Here is a 22416-nt window from a genome sequence, read left to right on the forward strand (position 1 = left end):
AAGCAAAGTTTCAGTTACATCCACATAATTTGCTAAGTTTCGGGAACTTCGTGTTACACGTCACATGAATTCCCAAAATTCCACCATTAGGTCACGTCGCATAATTATGTTGTCCTTGTGGCAAATTTATAGCATGGGAGTGCAGAAACAATGTGAATGACCAAAACATAAGCTCTGGTGTTCACAACACTTGTGGTTTTCCTGCCATTTTGTAAGCAGGAAATGAGTCCTTGTGTCCAAAAATGAATAGAAGGCCTCATTTCGCATAACATACCGTTCTAATCCATCACTTCCCCAAATGTTTGCATAATTAAGCAAATGCACAATATGCAAATTTCACACACCCCTACTCACTAGTGCTTCTAGGCATAGCTTTTTTTCATACACTCTAAGATTGCAAGTTGTGATGTTACTTCTGCATTGATTTCAATTTGAATTGTCCAAGTTGAGGAGCTTTTGACTGACCATAACACGAATCGTTTATTTTGCAGGTGGCCGATTGATTTCTTTATTCCCTACTGCATTTAGTCCCAGTGATTTTCCATTCTACGTATGTCTGGCCCATTACCTCTGTTCTCCCATTGGTGACAGCATTAACAGTCTTGTATATGGACTCAAGCTTTACCAGAAGCACCTATTTTTAATTAATTAGTTAAGGGAACATATTTCTCTTCTGCACTTCTTTGTGGGCTGTGCATTTCAAAGGAACAGGTCATCCATTAGCGGACTGTATCTAAAAGCAAGCATTCTGTCACCTCTTAAGTGGGTGAATCAAAACTCTATGTTCAGATCCTTTTGAAAAAGCTAGAACGATTGGGTGGAAGAAGCAAACATTTTACCTTTTCACCAAACTGGTTTCAGCATAGGCTGCGAAACTCTCAATAACATCACAACACTCAGTAGCTAAATATCCAGGGAAGAAAGGAGGAGAGACTGTTTTCTGTGCTATCCAACAACCTTCAAAAGGGTAAATGGAGCTATTTGTCTGGAATAAACTTCTTGGTTGGAGAATATCCTACATGCTGTCACAGAATACATCTTCTCCACTCCAACACCTAGGTCTATATGAATACTGGCCACAGAATTACTATAAGAAGGACATTGAACATGTGGGTTTTCTGCAGCATGCTGATGATCAGGTCAAATTCGATACAACCACTTTTGGGTTCCAATGGGAGACGCTAGCTATTAACAAGTGCAATCTTAGAACCAACCTGATACCAAGGTAATTTCATATGGCTGGAAGAAAACTACTTTTCGTTGGTTGGTGGGTGGGTGGTGCTATTATCAAACATGTTTACAGATGCAATTATCTGAGCATGTGGTAAGAGAGACACACTGGTAGTAAGGCCATGAAAATGCTTATAAATCTAGCGTCACCTCATTGAACTATTCATTATTCTCGATATTATGGTGCATGGTCATTGGCTTCACTAGACCTTACTTAGGTTCATAAACTTGTTTCAAACTTACTCACAGCATGCTCCAGCAGGGTGTAAGATAGGGTAGGATATTGGTTAGTGAGTATGATTGTTATTCTGGATTCTCTTTCTGTTAATAATTGCTTTTAGAGGGTTCTCCTAAATCTTGGATTACAATGATATTCGTGGAGACCCTCCTAGTTACTGGTGCAGATGTAGCTAATTTTCTATTTATTAATATTGTTGAGGGAGCGGAAGGGCATCATGACCCCCTTGATATGCCCCTTCCCACGAGTCATTGCTTTTTCCCTTACTGAACAATGGTATCACATGCCAGATTGCATTTGGTGAAAACGCATACTTGTAGGCAAGCTGCACAAAAATGAACTTTGTATTGATTTAACAGTGTTTAACTGATATTATTTTACCCATCAGTACTTGTAAATTTCGGGTCAAATCTGATGTACATTTCTTGGCAGGAGAGCAAGATAGCCCGGCGCTTTTGCACCTTATGAGAGCAGCAAGATTATAACTTGTTAATGCCCTCATTCACATTTGGAAAAAAATACCCCTTGCCAACAAACTGCATTATTTACCCCGCATTAGTGATACTATATTTGTACTTAGTGGGTGCTCAAACTATTAATCTTGCACCGTAACAAACAGTTGATTTTGCCATATGTAGGTTAGACTCTCAAAAACTGTAGTTTTGGACTGTCAGCTAGTAGAAGTTTAGGGGATAAAGTGACTGGTCTCAAGAACTACTCCCTCTTGTCCCCAGCGACTCAAGGATGGCTTAACAACACTGAGAAGAATGTCCAGAGTCTGAGCATTTACTATCGGCAACCTATCAATCCAGACAAGGTCCCCTTTTTCCACCTAGCTTTATTCCCTTTGAAGTCAGGATGGGACAATGTATGCAAATTGACACCGCGCAAGTTTAAGAATAGAAAACCTTGAACAAAGGCAATGTGAATATTTAGTAGAGTTTCATTCACAAGTGAAAGGTGAATTATTGTTTTTGACGAGTGGTCTAATTTACTGTTTCATAATTGATAATTGAGATTTACATCCTCCTGCTTCATTATTCATGCCCTGGTTTTTATTTTATGCTGCACACATCCTCCATCGGTATCGGTGACACTTTGCAGCACTAATCTTTTTTTCAACTTCGCCCCGCCTATATGCATTCAGTGGTCAGAATCATTTAACGGATAACAGCTGCAGCTTCAATAATACACAGGCCTAGATGGTATACACCCACTGTAACTCACAAAAGCAGATAGGACAGTAATTGCACTGCATTCAACTCGCGCTGACGCATTATGCAGTGTCACAAACAAGCTATTTTAAATAGTGTTGCAATGGACAGAAACAACAAAGGTGTTCGTGCTGGCGTGCAACCTAATTTAAGGAATTTAAGGTCCCCCTTTCGGACAAGAATATCCAGAATTTTACAAATTATCATTTCAACCCTATCTCTGGCTGACCCCTAGAAGACAGAAAAAGCGTGATCAAGAGTGGTTTCATCTGGCAAGCTATGTCCCACAGGATGCTTGTAGAACCTGGCCTGTTGTGGGACCAGATGGAAGGCGAGGTACAAGCAGTATTAAGATGAAGCTCCCATGCTTGTATTGGAAAACCTGTGCTACACCAGACTGTATATTTTTCTGATTACCATGTCTTTCTCCAATGAACTTGACAATCTGCTAGTCCACTGCATGTGCTCCATGTTTGCACTAGGCTGTTAATCAGAAGAGTGTACTTCCATGATAGGAGGTTCCCCAGAAAACGCAGCCCCCATAACTTGAGTGAGAGGAGCTTTTGCTCTCTCATCTATGCTAAGGGAAAAATGGCACCGGTGAAATCAGGATTACAGGATAGAGCACAGACACCCTTTTTACCTGAACCCCTGTGTAGGAACATCCTACTAGACCTCCCTACAAATGCTCCCTCCTAGTCCCGATAATTGTGGCCCCTCGTTTATTCTCAGTTGTGGGATAAGTGGGTCTATAGTGCGCACACAACGTGCAACTCACTGACCCTTTACCTGGAAAGATGCCAGGTTGCTTAAAGTATTTGGAAAGCTCATGCGTAGCCCTTTATTACAGTAATGCATGTAAAACATATCACACTGTAAAATCATGTACCACATGTGAACCATCCACCCAAAGTCCCCCCACAGGGTACAGAAGAATTGGACAAACAAATAATTAAACATCCAAGGTATGAAAATGTGACTTCAAGCTGGGTATTTTCTATCACTTGCTTAGATTCAGTACAGTCACAACCCAGACCATTTGCAGTCTGTGGCTTCCTTTCCTAGCCTGAGCGAGAACAGGTGTTCTGAACCTTCATGCTTGAGGCATTGCTTCTGGTGTTACTGGCTGGAGCTGGCCATTCAGATTTTGCAACCATTTTAACCATGTTACAAGTTTATGGTTCTAGCGAGATTAGAAATTAAGGAGGTACTTGGTTCATTCAGACTGTGACTAGTAAAATCTTCAAGTCATACAGTGCTAGCACAACTTACCAGTTTTCTTTGGGTATCACACTGGAAAACTCTCTTCTTCTTTGAAGAGATAGCACTGGCAGGATATCCAGTTAGTTACTCTGTCTTTCTAATGTTTACATCCTATTGCCACTTTGTGTAAGCCTTGACCTCACTCCCCAAGATAGTCGACTGCCCAAAGTAGACAACTTGGTTATTCGATTGGCATGCCTCTGAGTATGTGTATTGAGACACTTGTGGGAAACAACAGTACTCACACAGAAACCACCGACTGCATCAGGATCCCAAGTAATTCCTTTTAAGTGATCAAATGAGTAAGTAATTTTGTGAACCACATTAGAAGAGGGAGCTCAGGCACTGCAGCCATTACTTTTGAACAATACTTCTATTTACTGATGATCTTAGGGTGTGTTATCGAATATGGTTAACTTTATAAACAGTTATGGAAGCATCTTTAGTAGTGTCCCTGTCATCGCTAATGGCCCCCCTTTTACAAGAAAACAATAATAAACATAGTTTATCGTTTTCTTGTGAAAGGTTTGCAGTTGCTGCTGCTGGTGGGGGGAGATGCGCTTCTAGGGATTGCAAGTCCCAGAAGCAACCTGCCCTGCCTTGGAGCCAGGAGGGGAGGAGGCTTCACAGCACGCTTAAAAGTGCCACCTGACACAGCATGGAATGCTCTGGAAATTCTGGTAGGTGATTTTGTCTTTATAAAACTTTGTGGCATTTTGGATATGGCTCGGGAGGGTTATCCAAATTTTACACACCATCTATAGGGAGAGTTTTTGAACACATTTATTAGGAAATGTAACATATCTTTTACATTCCATGAGCAGAGGGACGCAGAGCTTCATTATTTACCATCATTTACAGGGAGAGGTACAGGGAGCACCACTGATTTTATTTTATTTTCAGACACATTAAATCCATTGATGTCCAATTTTATGGTCACCCCCCCATGCCATAGTGACCATAATCAACTTACATGTGATATGTTTGCTAGAAAGAACTGTAATGAGAAGAGGGCTTTGCAGATGAAATATTAAAAAAAAAAAAAACAATGGGTGCAGACAAAATGGGAAATAATTGACCCCACACATTTTTTAAGAACTATATGTAAAGATAATCAAGGACTTTGAGGTGTGTGTGAACCCTGAAGGAGAACCTAATGAAATTATAAGTGCCTTTCAGCTACTAACTGAGTTTATAAATGTAAAGCTAATCAGCATGACTCACCCTTGAGATAAATTTAGGAGAGGTTGGTACAATCAGGATTGCTCTAAAGCTCATAAACAACTTTAAAAGGCGCTAAAGGAGATTGCAAAATCGAGTATTGACATCAGATGAGCCAGAGCCAACTATAATCCTGTCCTAAAACTTTGATAGACGGAACTTAAAGAGAAGGCCTGGGCTGACCTGGAGGCTGCAGGTACACTTAAAGACACCGGAGCAATTTTGGCGTGTAGTGAATGCACCTTATTTTAGGTACTTCTAAATTGGCCCCCTCTGATAAAATAATCCCAGCAGATAAGTGGTTGGAACATTTTGTGAACGTTTTCACGATCTCTTTGCTTGAATCCACTGTAATGGTCTCAGGCAGAATCCTCCTTACTTGGCTGGAGAGTTGGGTGGAAGAAAAAGGGTTCTCTCCAAAATTCAATATGGCTTTCCCCCTGGTTTGTGAACAGTAGAGCAGTGTCTTAATCCCATGCTGATCATGGGCAAATATACAAAGGCCAAGAAGGGCTCTATTCATATGGGTTTTATGGATTTAACAGCAGTGTTTGATTCTGTGAATCAGTCTACACTATGTCTGATAAAGGAGACCTCAGGTGTGGAAAAATTGTTCATTATTATTTTAAGAAGGTTACATCAAGATACACAGGTAAGGGTGTGTTATGCTCCCAATGGGGCATGCAGAGAGAAATTAGCCAAGGAAAGGGCAAGTCAGGTGCCTGTTCTGGTGCTGTTTGTATTTTCATTTTATACTAATGGCATGGAACAATTTTTAATCAGTACAGGGAAATACTTCTTATAGGTGGTGAGGCAACCAGTTCCAGTACTATTATAAGTGGATGATGCCATTTTATAATCAAGAGCAGCAAAAGGCCTTCAATCTTTGCTAGATTCCATCATGAGGAGCTCGGGATGCCCCATATCTCTGATTTTATCTGATGTCACCCCATCATGGTATGGCTTTCAATTTGGGCTAAAAAGGAAATTGCCTTCTCAAAAGCTGAGGTGAAGGATTATTTAAAGTTGTATAATGTTCGGGGTATTCCTGACTCAAATATGTGAAGCAATCATTTATGGATTTGGGAGAGCCAGAAATATTTGGAAATCCAGATGGTTTTGATGGGGCATACAATAGTGTATTCATTTTTAATGCTCTGTAAGATAGAGTGGTCGGTCCTATTGAGACCTGTAACATATTGGGCCAAGAACTCTGGATCCACTGAGACCGTGTTGAAATCTTTCACTGGTCAAGTTAATATTGCTTAAACAACATTTTCCATTAAATAGTCCGGCAGAGTGATGAAAAATCAGCCACTCATGAAATATGTTTCTATAAAAAATATATATATATATATATACACATAACACTATCACCTTAGTGAAACAAAAAGTCGAACATCCGAGTTCCTCCAAAAAGGTAGGGATTAATACTGCTGGCATAGATGCCTGCAAAGAACTGGAACCAAACACCCTTATTCTGCTGAGCTCCCACTTGATTACTTAACAGTCCTCCTCCACAACAGTCATTGGCAAGGACTGCAACAATTCAGGGAGGCAGGAGTGCATAGGGTGGGGGGCTTGTTCAGACATGGGACATTTCTCTCCTACAGCGACCTGAAGACTGAGTTTGAGCTAAGCCTTCATTATTTCCTGTCACACGGGGCCCTAGTGACAACCATAAGGCAACATTGGGGGGCAGGCGGGTGGAACCTCCCACCCACTCGAGGTGCACGTACATAGTGATAGCAGTGGGCACTCAGAAGACCGTCACATGCCTATACCATAAGTGACATAATGACCCAATACAGCGCTTAAAACACATACAACAAAAATGGGAAGCGGATGTTGGCAAACTCTTTACAGATGAGGAATGGAACATACTGCTGGAGCGCATACCCAAAGTCTCCGGTAATGCCAGGTTTAATTAATAAGCCTTTACATTTTACATAGAGCATATCTGACCCCTCACAGGCTGAACAAGATGCTGTAGGTGAATGAGATCAAATGTCGTAGATGTGAAGAAGAGGGGGCAGGTTTTTTTCATATGTTCTATAGTTGCCTTCAACTCCTTCACTACTGCAGGAGATAGTGGACTCCAAGTTCCTAGAGACCCCGCCTATTGCCTCTTAAGTGAACCACCACAAACTTCCAAAACTACAACAACCTGTAAATTTATGGACCTGGGATTCATAATAGCCAAACGGGAAATAACCCGCAACTGGAAATCTCCTCGGGGCCCACAGGTGCTAGCTTGGAGCAAGGAACTCCTGAAATGGGTGGATTATGAAGAGGAAATGTTGAACTTGGAGGCTCAGGGACAGGAGTGCCCATCTGAAGGGACCAGGGGAGGGCGACCCTGGTGGAGGAACTCAAGAAACTGGTCTATCGCCTGGCAAACTCTCCCATAGATCTACATACGGGGGAGGTAGGGAAGTGAGGTATGGAGGTTGCTTGGACCAGGCACAACCAACCATTGGACATATTGACTATGCAGGAAGGGGGCTGGACCTACAGCAGACTATTGTTGAATTGCGTAGCACTGCATTGTACAAGGGAAAGGGAGGTTGGGGGGCTGGGATAGGCTTAAGAGGGATGGAGCTATGGGATGATGTACTGACATTGCAAAATTATATTGGTCTAAGGTACTTTGAATGGCCTGTGAGCTATCCCAGTGTTTCCTTCCCTCAAAAACAATAAACTTTGTTTAAAAGAAAACAAAAGAGCAAGTGAGTGGCTGGTGTCCCTTGCAGCACATACTGTTTTTTTAATAGGCCTTGGAATATGTTTGAAAATATAACTGCTTATAAACAACGCCATTAGATTCATTTTCCAAGCTTCCAAGTCACAATACTACTATTAATGAATGAATGAATGACTGAAGGTATTTTGTGAAGTACACAGGTACTCTGAAGAGTATATTTCCATTCGAGAAGCTGGGGCTAAGGACTGGCCAAGGTATTTCCTTGCACCATAGACTGATATTTAAACAGGTGACATTTTTAGTTATACGAGTATTTACTTGCTTTGAAACCGGCTCTGGTAATTTCTTATGATGAGCTGTGAAGTGAGCAAAATTTACATTAGGTGTTCCATTTGTGTGAAATGGGAGGACAGATTTACCAAATGGATAACTATTGTGTCCACAATGCATTGGGACACGAACACCGCATTGCGCTTCTGAAACGTGCAATTCTGGTGTGACACATAAAATGTGAAATATACACATGCAACGTCCACTGTGCCACGGTGCAAACATAATGAGGGGGAAGGCTATTCAAACCAAGCTACATATTTGATAGTCACCAACAGGAGTATAACACAGTCCCCAGCAGCCTCAGAAGAACCATACTTTTGAGGGTGCTGCCACTCAGCCTAAAGCATATGAATTTTTGAGAGATATGGGAGTGTCAAAGGCAGTGGTGCCTGCCGCATATATCAAGGGGAGGGGTGGGGGCAGAGGGATGAGAGGGTGAAATACATTTTTTTTTTTAAATGACTTACTGTTCATCATAGTCCTCTCCTGCCGCCTCACTCGTCCTTCTTTGTTGTTCTGGTGTCCCAGCATTCGCTGGGACATGAAAACAGGCTCCCCAGCAATACTGGCTCTGCTTTCAGGCTCAAGCTAGCATGACAGCAGTGTCAGGATTGGTCTGAACAGCTCCGACAGCTGTTCAGACACAACCCTGGGGCCTATGCAGTTTCTCCAGTCTGGATGTGTACATAGCCTGGCTGGAGAAACCTAAGTGCGCATGTGTGTTTGGACTGCCATCTTAGGCCAGCCAAACACACATGCACACTTAGAGCACTCTCTCATCACCCCTCCTCCCACCTCCCATGACCCAGCTCCTCCCCTCTCTGCACTGCTGGCTGAGCCAGCAGCAGAAGAATAAAACAATATTCAAGTATAGTTTATATTTCTGCTGCTGGCTCTTAGCCAGTGGGGCGATGCTCCTCCGCCATTGGAGAGGAGCCACCCCTGGTCAAGGGCCTCTCATCACATTCAGCGTGGGCATGACAGCGTCATTTGGGGTTAGGGCACTAGTCCATTATTAGTGGAATCCAGTTTTAATCAATAATAAATTTGACACACATACTAAGATAAGCATACCACTGGAAGAGTGAAGCTGCTATTTGTTTCCATGCCGACTCTGTTTATATATTAGGAATCAATGTGTAAAGACTACACTTCAGGTACTCTTGAAATATGACAATAAATCTTTCTAAATAATGGAATCGGCACTCAACGCTCATTGCAATGCAACAAGATTACAGTAGAAGCACTTAACCCATAGGGAACCTCTAATCACACCTGCTCTGAAAAACAAAGTATGAATCTGCGACAGCGGAATCAAGCTACGGTTGTAAAATGACGGCCAAGTGCACTGAAGCCAATAGCCTCATTGTGAGTCAGTTACACTTCTCTTCAGAGCTGCAACCTCCCAGGAGTAACAAAGTCTATATTATATAAAGGATGGTGACACTAAATTCGCCAACAGTAAGACAATATTAGCAAAATAAAGCACTAAATTAAAACAAAGGGAATTTAGCTTCATCATCAGTGCCAGACGCATACAAAGCCTGCAATAGCGGTGGTATGTCCCTTTAGTCTGTCTAGATTAGTGCCAGGGTTGCCTGATTACCGCGATCAAGTTCAGTGGCTGCACTACTGATCTCATTCACAGGATGGAGACCAACTATATAAAGCTGAACACCGATATAAATCGATTCAAATGAACCGGCTGAATCGCGTGGCATAAATTGGGTAATGATAAATTTGATTTGCTGTTTACGGCACTTAGAAGCAACAGCCAGAGTGAGCTCTTATTCTGATTGGCAAAGTCCTGACTGACACAGACTTTGCGCCCCATACTGACCACCCCAACACCCGCATTCAGGTAGGCCCCCCATTCCTTTGTCCCCATATTAAACACAGGCACGCTCACCCTCAAGCTGTCATTATTTGGCTATAGCATTGTACAGTGTCTCTCTGCAAATACAAGTTCAGCTGCCCCAGCAACCAATTACTTGTTTTATTTACATTATCTGGGTGATATATTTGCATTAATACTGCTGTACCTTTTATTCAGTGCTGTACAGATCAGAACAAAACACCATCAAGGCATCAGTTAATGCCAATGCAAACAAGCAATAGCAAAGCCAATAGCTCTTCTTTTTACTGCTGCGACCTATTGACTTTGCCACTGCTTTTTTATACGTTCACCTCGCACACACCTTTTATTCCCTTCAAGGTATCATTCTTGTCTGGTTTGATTCGAGGTGGTAGATGTTTCCACTGAGAAGTAAGAGATGAGATTCGAACATGCATATTACACCATCGTTTGACACAGGCAGAATGACTTTACATCACACATTAGCAAAACAAAAGGATGATGGACGGAGTGCTGAACAATGCAAACACTCACCCCCAGTCACAGATCTGGGTTTAATCCATCATTCTTTTGCTCACCATGCGACCCCAGTTTGGACCCAGCCATATGCAAATCAGTCTTGACCCTGTTCCTCATGGGAACAGTCCAGCCCGAACTGCCAAGCCAGGTCCTCCCTGGACCGGAAACAACCATCCTGGGACATCACACATGCATACTCAGTTCTGCCTGATAAGGTGCTGGGCAAGAGCCAAGATGTTCTGGCCTTCCTGACATGGAGCAACAGTGGAATCATAAAGAAGACATAAGGCACATGACTAGGCAGGAGGTCCGGAGGTAACATGAGGTAGTTGACATTTTAGAACTGAGGGCCCCAAGTGCCCCAAAGATAGGTGTTCCTGTTTACATTAAATATAGGTGGAGTGCTCATGAGCCAGGAGTTACTCGTTAGTATTTAATACCATCAGAACGGGAACAAGGCACCTGCAAGATGTCCTTTTACATACAATGACGTAATTGCTATGGAGTGGACTACCATTGGAGTTGTGCTTCTCAACCTACACATACACGTGAACAGGCCAGGCTTTAAGGTTACTGTGTTGCATACAAATGTCTCATACCAAAGCGGTAGTGTAGAAAGGATGCCATGGGCCATGGTGCATGCAAGAAAACTGGCCCATGTGACTGATGTTAGGGTAGTAAATACAACCATTATCGCTGTTCAATGAGACCCTCAAGTCTCTGAACCGGTGCCACTGCACCTACTGCACAAATGGTAGCTAGGCCCCTGTGCCAATTATATTACAGGGTGTCACTGTCACTAAAAACGATATTCTTCAGCCTTTCTTTCGTGTGAAGCGAGATGAGGACAGAAAGCAGAGCAGGCAATTTTCTTTGCTCCGAATGAGAATGGATTGCACGGTGGGAGCACACATTGTACACAGCAGACTTTTGGAACAATCAATAGTAATATGATTTGGGGTATAAATAACTTTACAAGCAGCACATCAGATGGATAATAATTCAGAGATTAAAACAAGTATTAAAGCTGCCACTAACAAGTGTTCACCATGAAGGTTTCGACTCATTCTAATTACCAGAAAAGCCGCGCGCCAACACCTGACAGATCTATGAATTATACAGAAATGGTCATAGATTGTCTTCATCAAAACCTATTCCAGATTTGTTTGCGTGCTCAGGTCTACTATATGCAGAACGCTAATAAATACACGTTTATGTACCTAAAATAAATGTATCGGACAAATCATTTCCAAGTAATAGTTTTGTTTTAAGAGCAAGAATAAATGCGCCCTCTGAGTCCAAACTGTCATATGAAAAATACATTACGAGAAGAAAATAGGAACGCAGAAATTTCAACTCAGTTTTGGGGGGGATACGTCAATTTAGATGACGCATCCCCCCAACCTGCTAGGATGTCATTGTCTAACAGCGCTGATGATAACTTCCACGGCTGACACTTAAAGTAAACATGCATGCCTGCTGGGACCCCAGTCCACAGCCTGCACTACTAACCATTGGCTGAAACAACTCATTCCATTTGAAAAAGGTTCAGAATAGCTAGTTACTATGGTGCACATGTCTCCTCATTTTAGGGCTGCTCAGAGGGCGTGTTAGCTCCATCCCTTAGCTCGTGCAATCCTTACAAAGAAAGGATATTGTTAATATAAGGGCACGGAAAGCGCCATTGTAAGCTCTGCGACTGGCACGTGCTGGGACAGTGAGTATTATGCATGTACTGGTGGTCAGCGTCATTAGTGGATGGCAATTCCTCATGTTTGCGATGCCAGTTGGACATTTACAGCTAGGCATTGCTGCAAATTACAAATTTGCACAACAGAGCAGTGGTTGACTACATGATGCACATTGTAGGAGACTGGTGCTACCTCCTTTACTCCCAGACCTCTATTTAAGGTCGAGCACAAAGCTCTCTGTCCCTGGTGTAATCTCTCTGTGGGCTTTTAACCACGCCCATGTCAAGCCCATCAGTCTGGTAGGTTTGTGTGCTTGCCTTTTTAAAATTAGCTTGATTTCACTAGTGAAAGGCATGCACACGTCATGTCTTTTCCGTTGTTTAGTCTGCCTCAAGTACACCGACCAACTCTTGTAAACATATGAGGCTCCATGTTTTCATATGGTTCCTGCACTACTTTTTCTCTTTATTTCGTATGCAGCGTGACCTCGCTGGGCAGTAGGAGAGGGCTTTGCATGACATCGACCTTGTTACACGGATATCTGCACTTTTGCCTGTTACATGGATAATTGCACTTTTGCCAATTGCATGGATAATTGCACTTCTGCCGTTATGTTTCACTGCAAGCAAACTTCTGTTTCCTTTTGTGCGTTTGCTTTGCGCTCATGGTGGCTGTCGGTTGGGGGCGTAGCTTGAGGCCGATGGAGTAGCACGCTCAGAGCAGAGCTCCCGGTGGCCTCCGGACATCTGCAATTATCCTGCACCCCCAGTCGTTGAGAACCCAGACCGGGGTCCCAGATCATGTAGCAGATCCAGGGTGTGACCTGTTGGTGTAGCGCTGGTGGTGCCCCGAATGACCCGAGCAGATGGAGCGTGGCGAGTCCCTGCAACACAAAATGGTGGCCCAGGCGAATAGAACCCAGAACTCCTAAAGCGGGGCCTGGGTCTGGGCCACCAGGCGTGCCGCTGGAGTTTAGGAGCAGAGCACCTCATCAAGATCTAGTTAGGCGGCAGTGGTGGAGATGTGGGTGCTCCCCTCCGGACGGCTGCCGGAGAAGGTAAGGAGGCACTGAGGGACCCATGGAGAAGGGAGCAGCGACCGCAGGGCTGGCGCTGCAGGCCCCCTCTATTGTCTGCTGCAGGTGCAGCCTGAGATCGGCAGTGACTGGGGACAGAGAGATAGTATGGAAGTGGCTGCGGTCCGGAGAGGAGTGCTGTGAGAGATGTCTTAAGACGTTTTGTGGACCGCACACAGAGACTGGTCGCTGACCACCCCCCCTCCCCAGAATAGGTGTATCTGGAGGGAGTGCAGGCGGAAAACAACACAGGGAAGGAATCTGGGCGCTGCTGGTGGGGGTGATGGAGAGGCCCGGCCTGAAGGCATGGGACTGCTGTGGTGCGCCTGTGTCACCAGCAGCAGGCCCCAGCTCCCTGGGCCCAAGTGGGCTTTCAGGGCAGAGAGTGGGGTGAGGGGGCAGAATAGCCTCCCTGGGATCAGAAGCTGCGTGCCTGTGCTGCAACGCTCCAGAACAGAGACCAAAAACATATGAGTGAATAAACTGCTCCTGGAGGGCGCCTCCCCCGTCCCTCCTATGAGAACCACCCCTAAAGGCATAAAAACATCCTGAATGACCATTGGAACACTGCAGAGGTGAGACGGTTAGCAGAATGGGCAAAATGAAAAAACGAGATGGCACGGACTGAGGAGCCGAGGATGAGGGTGCTGGTCAAGCAGCTTTAAATCGGGAGCTGCCCCCAAAGACAACTCTCAACACTATTCCCCAGGCCATAGCGGTATCCCAAGAGGCCCTGGAATCAAAAATAGATACAATAGCCATCGACCTGAACCTTCTCCTTTATGATAATCGCCGTTTAAAGGACAGATTCACCACGAACTAAAGGTAACTGGAGCAGCTCACACCAGATTGTCAGCAGCCAAACAAGAATATGTCCAAAATGATGTCTTGTATTAAAACCCTGGAAGCACGAGCAGAAGACACAGAGAACAGGGCACAAAGAAGTAATTTGAGACTAGTTGGTCTTCCAGAAAAAGTGGAGCAGGATGCAACAAATATGATGGCCTTCTTGGAACATTGGGTATGCAAGTAAGTGGCTCCTGAAGGACTATCATTGTACTTTGCGATTGAGCGTGCCCACAGGGTGCCGGCATGGCCCCCGCCGCCGGGCACGAGACCCCAGCCGGTGGTGACCAAATTGCTCCACGTCAAGGACAGGGATCACATCCTCACCCAGGCCAAACTGAAGGGAGAGACTAAGATAGGGGACCACCGAATAATGATCTTCCTGGACTTTACAAGAGACACTCGGAGACAGCAGGCTTCCTTTACGTATGCCAAGAAGCAGCTCCGGGAGCGAGGAATCCAGTACTCTATGCTATTTCCAACCAAGTTACGGATTGCCACGAATAACTAAGTTATTTTTCTCACTTCACCACAGCAGGTTTGGGAATGGTTAGATTCAAATGACCCAGCTATGGCAAAGACAACAAGAAACTCCCGGAACCCACGTGTCAGACCGCAAAAGAAAACCAGACGAACAACAACAAACACAGCGCCGCCACACACACAGGGGCTGCTGGAAATCCAGGAAGCGGTGGACATTGCAGCATCCCTTCATAGACGGTGGCCGGAGTCATCCCACCCCTCAAAGTCCTCTCTGACTATGCGCATCTGTTTCATCCCGGGACACTTCGGACACTTTACCAAAGGTGACCCCCGGGACTTCATATGAAATAATATAATAGAGGCCAGAATCCAACATTACTGATGAGCCTACCCACATCAAGAGAGCAGGAGAGCACAGCCAGCTGCTTCAGGAAGCAGCTTGGACTGAAAGAACCCTGACCCAAAGCCCCTGGGACAACAGAATATACACGATCTGTCGCTGAAGACGGAAAGTGCTGCCAAATTAATCAAGTTGCACAACACTATGCCCTGCTCTGGGTCTGAGCAGGATCATACTGCACAATGTCTGGGGGGCAGGGACCCATATTGGAACATTGGATGACTGGGGACACGCTGGGCAGAATCTGCTCTTGGTCTCTTGCATTGAACCCCCACTTGTAATGTTGGAAAAGTTATTGAAAGTTTGGACGGGGATAGTTGTGATGCCGGTCCTGTGAGAGGGAGTTGGATTGTTGGGATATTTGATTTGTTCAACACATTTTTGATCACTAGGGACGTATCTGCTCCACCACATCCATTGAAACGCCAGAGTACCTTGTTAATGGCTTCCAGAGGTGGGGCACAGGGGCGGGATGATACAGATTCTTCACTTAGGAACACCTCATGGAACATCCCCTAACCTACATGTTCCTACACGTTCCTGACTTGGAATGTCAGGAGGTTGAATAGCATAACTAAGAGATATAAGGTCTACTCTCAACTCAGGAGATGAGGGACACATATAGCTATTATTCAGGAAACACACCTTAAAGGCCTGAGGCCAAAGCTATAGCCAAAAGATGGCGTGGACAGGTATTTGCCACAACCTATTAGGCATATGCCAGAGGAGTCCTCTTGTGGATTAGGCCGGGGGTTCCTTTCCAAAAAACAAATGAAATAATAGAAAAAGAGGTTCTGGTATCTGGGAGATTAGAGGGAGGAGATATCATGATAGGGGGGGATCTACGCACCCAATTAGGTGCGGTGCTCCTTCTTGACATTGCTATTGCATACACTGGGGCCAGAGCTCACACAGTCAACTATAATCCGCAGTGATTTCAATTGTGTCTCCAATACTGAGCTTGATAGATCGCACCCCCCACTACAGTGTATCCCCACACACCGATTGGCCAAGGCATTCAGAGACTGGAAACAACACTGGGACTTCAGGGACTATTTGATACATTTACATCCCGAAGAGTGGGACTACTCCTTTTATTCAAGCTCGCATGACCTACTTGTCCGACTTGACATCTTCTTGGCATCACCCGAAGTCAGTAGTGTGGCTCTAACAGCAGAGTACCTCTGCCGCACAGTCTCAGACCATAACCATTTATTACTTACGCTAGCTTGGCACAAGGAGTGCCCCCGAATACCGGACTGGCAACTAAGAGTGAAAACACTTGAAGATGGCAGCTTCTGGCAGTTGATTAGCGACACAATTCAAACTTACTTCTAGCACAATAGGGGCATGGCATCTTCTCATGCCTTAGAGTGGGAGGCCTTCAAGACAGTATTCAGAGGTCAGTGCATGACAGGAGTGATGGGGGACAAGAAAGACCCTGGAGAGAGAAATTGGGGACAATGAAAAAAACTCAGGGAACTGGAACGGAAGAGACCTGGTGCCCTGGAAATGTCCCCTCTGATTACAAAGGCTAAGTAAAAGGTTGCAGTAGCAATAGAAAGATTAAGATGTTTTGATCATAAAAAATATATGACTCGACTTACATACAGAGGGGGACAAAGCAGGGGCTCTATTAGCCTGGCTCTCGGCCCTGCCCTGACAGCACTCTCTAGAGATGGAGATCGAAGACGACGGAGGGGGGTGGTGGGGGGAGTCTGGCTGTTTAGGCAAGAGGACATCAATGACAGGTTCACTAACTATTTTTCCTTACTATATGCTTCTCCGGGGGAGGACATATCCCCCACCCAATTCAGGAGCCTGGAGGAGCTTCAACTCCCTCAATAAGGGGAGGTAGACCATCTGGCATTGGAGGAGGTAATTTTACCTCTCAAAATTAACACACCTCTGAAGGCAACGGCCAGGGAGAAAGTGCTGGGAGTGGATAGACTCCCGATGGAAATTTATAGCGCATATATTGAATTACTTGCCCCTCAACTCAGTGCACTCTATTCAGAGGCGCTGAAGGTGGGAACGCTGCACCCGTCCACAAATGAAGCCATGGTTATACCACTCCTGAAATCCAGGTACCCTGCAACAGATGTGTGTTCGTTCCACCCTTTGTCCATGTTAAACATGGATTATAAAATACTAAGTCTGATCCTGGCCCCGCACCTTCTGCCCCACATGCCCACTCTGATCCACCCAGACCAGACGGGATTCATTCCTCGCCGTAACATGGCTGTTAACATTAGACGCCTGATCTCTGTCCTTCATTATCCAACCCTGGACTTAAAGAAATATAGAGAAGGCCTTCGATAGTCTTCGATGATACTTTCTTTACCAAGTGATGGAACGGATGGGCTTAGGACAGGGCCTTATCAAGTGGATGAAACTGCTACACATAAACCCAAAGGCTCGTGTCTGTGCAGGTCATACGATATCAGAGCCACATCTGGTGGGTAGAAGCACCAGACTACGTTGTCTTCTCTCACCCCTCTTATTTGCCATAGCAATAGAGTCTGTGGCGTAAGCGGCGAGAACAGGCGACTACTTCCAGGGGATAAGCATTGAGGGTCGAACTCACAGAATAGCGCTTTATGCGGATGACCTGGTACTCTTCTTACACGATGCAGAGAAAGAACTGGCTGGCGCAATGGCATTGCTGGAGAAATTTGGGGACCTTGCTGGGCTACATATTAACTTGCAGAAATCCCACATTACCCTCTGTGAAAATACTCTCCACCGGTGGGGAATACTCAGGGTCTCATGTGGATAGCTTCCACCTTTCAATATCTGGGAGTACATATATACCACGTACCTAAGGACTTACTAGAGGGCAACGTGGGTCGAGCAATCCAGAGGTTAAAACAAGACGTCCTGTTCTGGAAAATGCTCCCATTATCGGTGGGGGGGCACATCGCACCGATCAAAATGGTAGCCCTGCCCAGATTAACGTACTACTTTGCGACTTTACCGTTAACCCTTCCTCGCTCCCTATTTCGGGAAATAAACTCCATAATGATCAGTTTTATCTGGGGGGGTGGGCCGACGTAGAATAGCCATGACTAAGCTCTAACGGTCCACCGACAAGGGGGGAATGGCTGCGCATAATGTGGAACTCTACTATCTGGCATGCCAGTCACAGTTGCTCACACAGGAGATGTACACAGCAATGCTATGTCCAAACGTGGGGCGTCAATCAGCAACCTTGGTAAAGGACCTTTTTAGGGTCCTGCTGAACCCCAAAGAAAGACGCCCGATGAGTCGACTACGCATGCACAAACTGCGCAATTGCTGGCCACGCAGATTACAACGCACAAGAACCTCCTTGCCCTGTGCACCGGAAATACCACTTATTGGGTTTTCCATGCTCCCAAGAGGACAGGCCCTAAGGGGAATATCGCGACTTGCAGAACACAACATCTCCAAAATGGGAGATCTATATGGCAATGGGGAACTATGGCCCTTCGAAATCCTTATAAAACAGTTCAAAGTTCCCCCAGGGTTCTTTCTTATGCACAGATCACTGATAGACCTCCTACAACATCAATGGAAACAAGGGCTGATGGAACCACCCATCACGCCATATGCCAGGTTGTCTTTATGGTTAGCGGCGAGGGAAAAGCCGTATCTATCTTATATCAAGCGTTGACGAAGGACACTTTGGTCCTTTTGGACTCTTTACGATTAGCATGGGAGGGAGACATAGAGGGACCCATAGATGAGAAACAGTGGGCCAGAATTATAGCACATACATACACAGTATCTAGAAATGCTTGCTTCAAACTGATTAGTTTCTACATATTCCACATGGCATACCTCACGCCCAAGAAGTTAGCCAAGATCTTTGAAACAGCAAATAGCAGGTGTCCCCTTTGCACTGAACAGGGAGAAGGCCTCACACTTATGCTGTAGGGGTGCTCACGAATCAAGCATTATTGGGAGGGAGTGTTCCAAAGCATTGCTGAGGTCACAGAACAGAGGCTGCCTGTATCCCAACTGGCGGCCCTACCGGGAGGCTTTCCCCACCCTACTGCCAAAATAATCACAGATAAATATATCGACCTGGCATTGGTATTAGGAAAGAGGGAAATCACTACACTGGAGGGACCCAGGGGGACTTAAGTAGATGGAGGAATACACTAATAAGATGGGCAGAAGCAGAGGTAAGGGCTCTACACCTAGCAGCAGCACGGGGCTGCGGCCCAACAGAGGCAGCAAAAAAATGGGACCGTTTACTTGAATGTTTGAAAGAGCCAGACACCGGAACGCTGAACTCATCCTCATCTTCTAATGAGTTCGACCATGGAGATGTGCATGGACAGAATCGAACTGAGGAACATGGTCTCTGAACCCACGCAATGCATACAGGAAATCTTGAAAGAGTTGTCATGGGGGATGTGGGAACAGGGCAGATGAGTGGGAGGGGGGAATAGAGTAGGGGTGGATAGAACTAACAAGAAGTTGCTTGTGTATGTGTTGTTTTTGTTGAAAAAAAACAATAAAAACAAATGAAAAAAAATAAATAGTGGCCGTCGGCTCGCTTATGTGAAACTCTTACTTTTCAGTTTATGTGGCAAGTAAAGTCCGGTTAGGAGTTTACAACACTAATAGCTTTAACTCGAGCAAACGTGAGACCCATTGCATTGCAAATGCTTGTTTTAGGTTTGTCTCTCCCTCCGGCAGAGAAGCTAGTAGGGAAGAGTTATGTAGATAGTATATTGTAGTACAGAAAAACAGTGCACGTTAAAAACAGCAAATCATTGTTGCTAACAAATAATGTGCGAGGAAAAAAAAAAAAGAAAAAAAAAATCACAGAAACAGTGCTTCTGAAAGCAATGTTTCTGCAGGTCCTGACCAGCTCCCATGCTCTGTGCTGTGCCTAGGTTGGCCCAGTAGTGCTTGTCATTCTTGTATTGCCCTGACAGTCTCCTTAATTGTGCTGCACCTGTAGTTTTCAGGCCCCTTCCACCTCCCCGTTTCTTCTTGCTGCCACTGCAGTTTCTCAGGCCTGCTGCCGCCCTTGCTGTTTTTCCTGCCCTTTGCCTTCCACCTGCCTCCCCCACACTCTCCCTCCGTGCCCCTCCCACCCTAGGGCCTACTTAATGGCTGGTCTCCACTCTGTGTGTGCCTAGATTGGCCCAGCAGTGCTTGCCATTGTAGTGCTGCCCCAGCAGTCTCCTTACTTGTGCTGCCCCTGTAGTTTCTCAGGCCCCTGCCACCTCCCAGCTCCTTCTTGCTGCCCTTGCAGTTTTTTCAGGCCCAGCCCCCTCCCTTGACATTTTTCCCCGCTCCCCTCCTGCACCTCCAACCCCAAGACCTACTTAATGGTGGGCGGGTGCAATGCAAGCGTACCAAAGGCATGTCAAAGGCAGGACTGTCTGCACCCGTCCATGCCTGGACCGTGCCCAGCACCAGGAACCCTGGCTCTCCAAACATTTGCCGATACTCTGCCACCAGGAACCAGGACAACAACTGCTGCATCTCCTCCCCCCAGAACACTGTTGAACCCTTCACCTTTCTCCAGTGTCACTACACCTCCAACACTCAGACCCACACCGCTGCCCTCCAAGCCCTTGAAACAACTCCAGTGCCTGCTGATCAACACAGGATCCCTCTGCAAACATGCCAAGGAAATTTGGGACACCGTATCCATGCTCCGGGCTGGACCTGATGTTCATCACTAAAACCTGGCACACAACTGCCTCAGCCCTTTACGTCCCTTTTGCCATCCCGCAAGGATACAAACTGAACCACAAAAACCACCACAACTAGCACGGAGGAGGCATCTCCATCATGCACAAGGACATCCTGCCATGCACCACCTTCGAGGAAGAGGAGTCCCACCTCATGGAACACATTACCTTTCTAATCCAAACTGACACCAGACTCCTGGGACCCTGCCCCATATTCTACAAGGCCATTGCTGAACTCATCACCCCACTAGCCATCAACTCGACAGACTACATATTCCTAGGAGATCTGAACTTCCATCTAGACGTCCCCAGCAACCAAAACGCAACCCACCTCCTAGACAACCTAAGCAATATCAGACTCAAACTACTAGTCACCAGCCCCACTCACTCCACGGGTCACATCCTAGACCCATATTCACAGCCAGCGAGAAAATCTAGTTAACCCACACAACGGAGCTCACATGAACTGACCACAGCCTGGTATACTTCCCCTTAACCAGCAGACAGAGCCATCCACCAAAAATCCTCCTCCCCCTCTCCGCAGATGGGGAAAAGTCCTAAGAGACCTAATAGACCACCACCCTCCAGTCCAGCAAACCCATCCTCTTTGGCAACCTCAAACAATACAGCAGCAACTTTTCCGAACGGATCATCAACAGTGCCAACAAAGTTGTCCCTGTAAGGAGCTCCGCCTCCAGAAGATCCAGCAAGCCTGCAAGGTGGTTCACTCCCTATGGACTCACAAGAGAGAATGCAAAAGGCTAGTAAGACTGTGGCATCGCCCAAGGGACTTCGCAGACCACACAACCTTTAAAGATGCGCTGAACAAATACCATCTCTGTCTCAGAGAAGCAAAAACGTTCATCCTACTCAGATGCATTGAGGAAAGCACCAAGGAGCTCTTCAAGATTATCAAAGAGTTCTCTTGCCCAGCAGCAATCAAAACGGGATCCAACGCAACCCGAGCATCTACAACTCACTAGGAAACTATTTCCATGACAAAATCACAGCCATCTACAGCACCTTTCCCCCCCCAACTCACCAACATCGAACAACTACTGATCCCATATAAGGACTCCCCAGCCACCTCCTCACAGACTGGAAGCCACTATCCATCCGGGAATCAGCCTCCCTCATGACTTCAACCCACTCCGGTGCACCCATTGACCCTTGCCCACATTACATCTTCTACCTGGGCCAGAAGGCAATCAGCAGCATCCTCTCTCCCATCTTCAACACCTCCGTCAAGACTGCCACACTCACCGAAGCATGGAAACAAGCAGAGGTCAAATCACTCTTGAAGAAACCTTCCACCGACCCCAGTGAGCTAAAAAATTACCACATCATTTCTCTGCTCCCCTTCCCAGCCAAGGTCCTGGAAAAAGCCATCAAGAAGCAGCTCTCCAAAAACCTGGAAAGGCACAGCCTACTGGACTCCTCCCAATGTGGCCTCTGCTCCAAACACAACACAAAGGCTGCCCTTATCGCTGCAACAGACAACATCAGGTACCTCCTCGACCACAGGGGGAAAGTGACCCTGATCCTCCTAGACCTCTCCACCATCTCCCACTTGACCCTCACCTCCAGACTTTACCACATCGGGATCCAAGGCAATGCCCTCAAATGGATCCACACCTTCTTCATA

The 22416-nt window shown here is 45.8% G+C and overlaps 1 protein-coding gene across 1 annotated transcript in view; it reads right to left on the minus strand.

Moving 5' to 3' along the window:
• The window catches only part of CHST8 (carbohydrate sulfotransferase 8), a 1378704-nt gene that overhangs the window by 408909 nt on the left and 947379 nt on the right, over nt 1-22416 (minus strand). The window lies entirely within an intron of this gene.

This window comes from Pleurodeles waltl, chromosome 12, assembly GCF_031143425.1.
Source record: "Pleurodeles waltl isolate 20211129_DDA chromosome 12, aPleWal1.hap1.20221129, whole genome shotgun sequence".
Classification (NCBI taxonomy): domain Eukaryota; kingdom Metazoa; phylum Chordata; class Amphibia; order Caudata; family Salamandridae; genus Pleurodeles; species Pleurodeles waltl.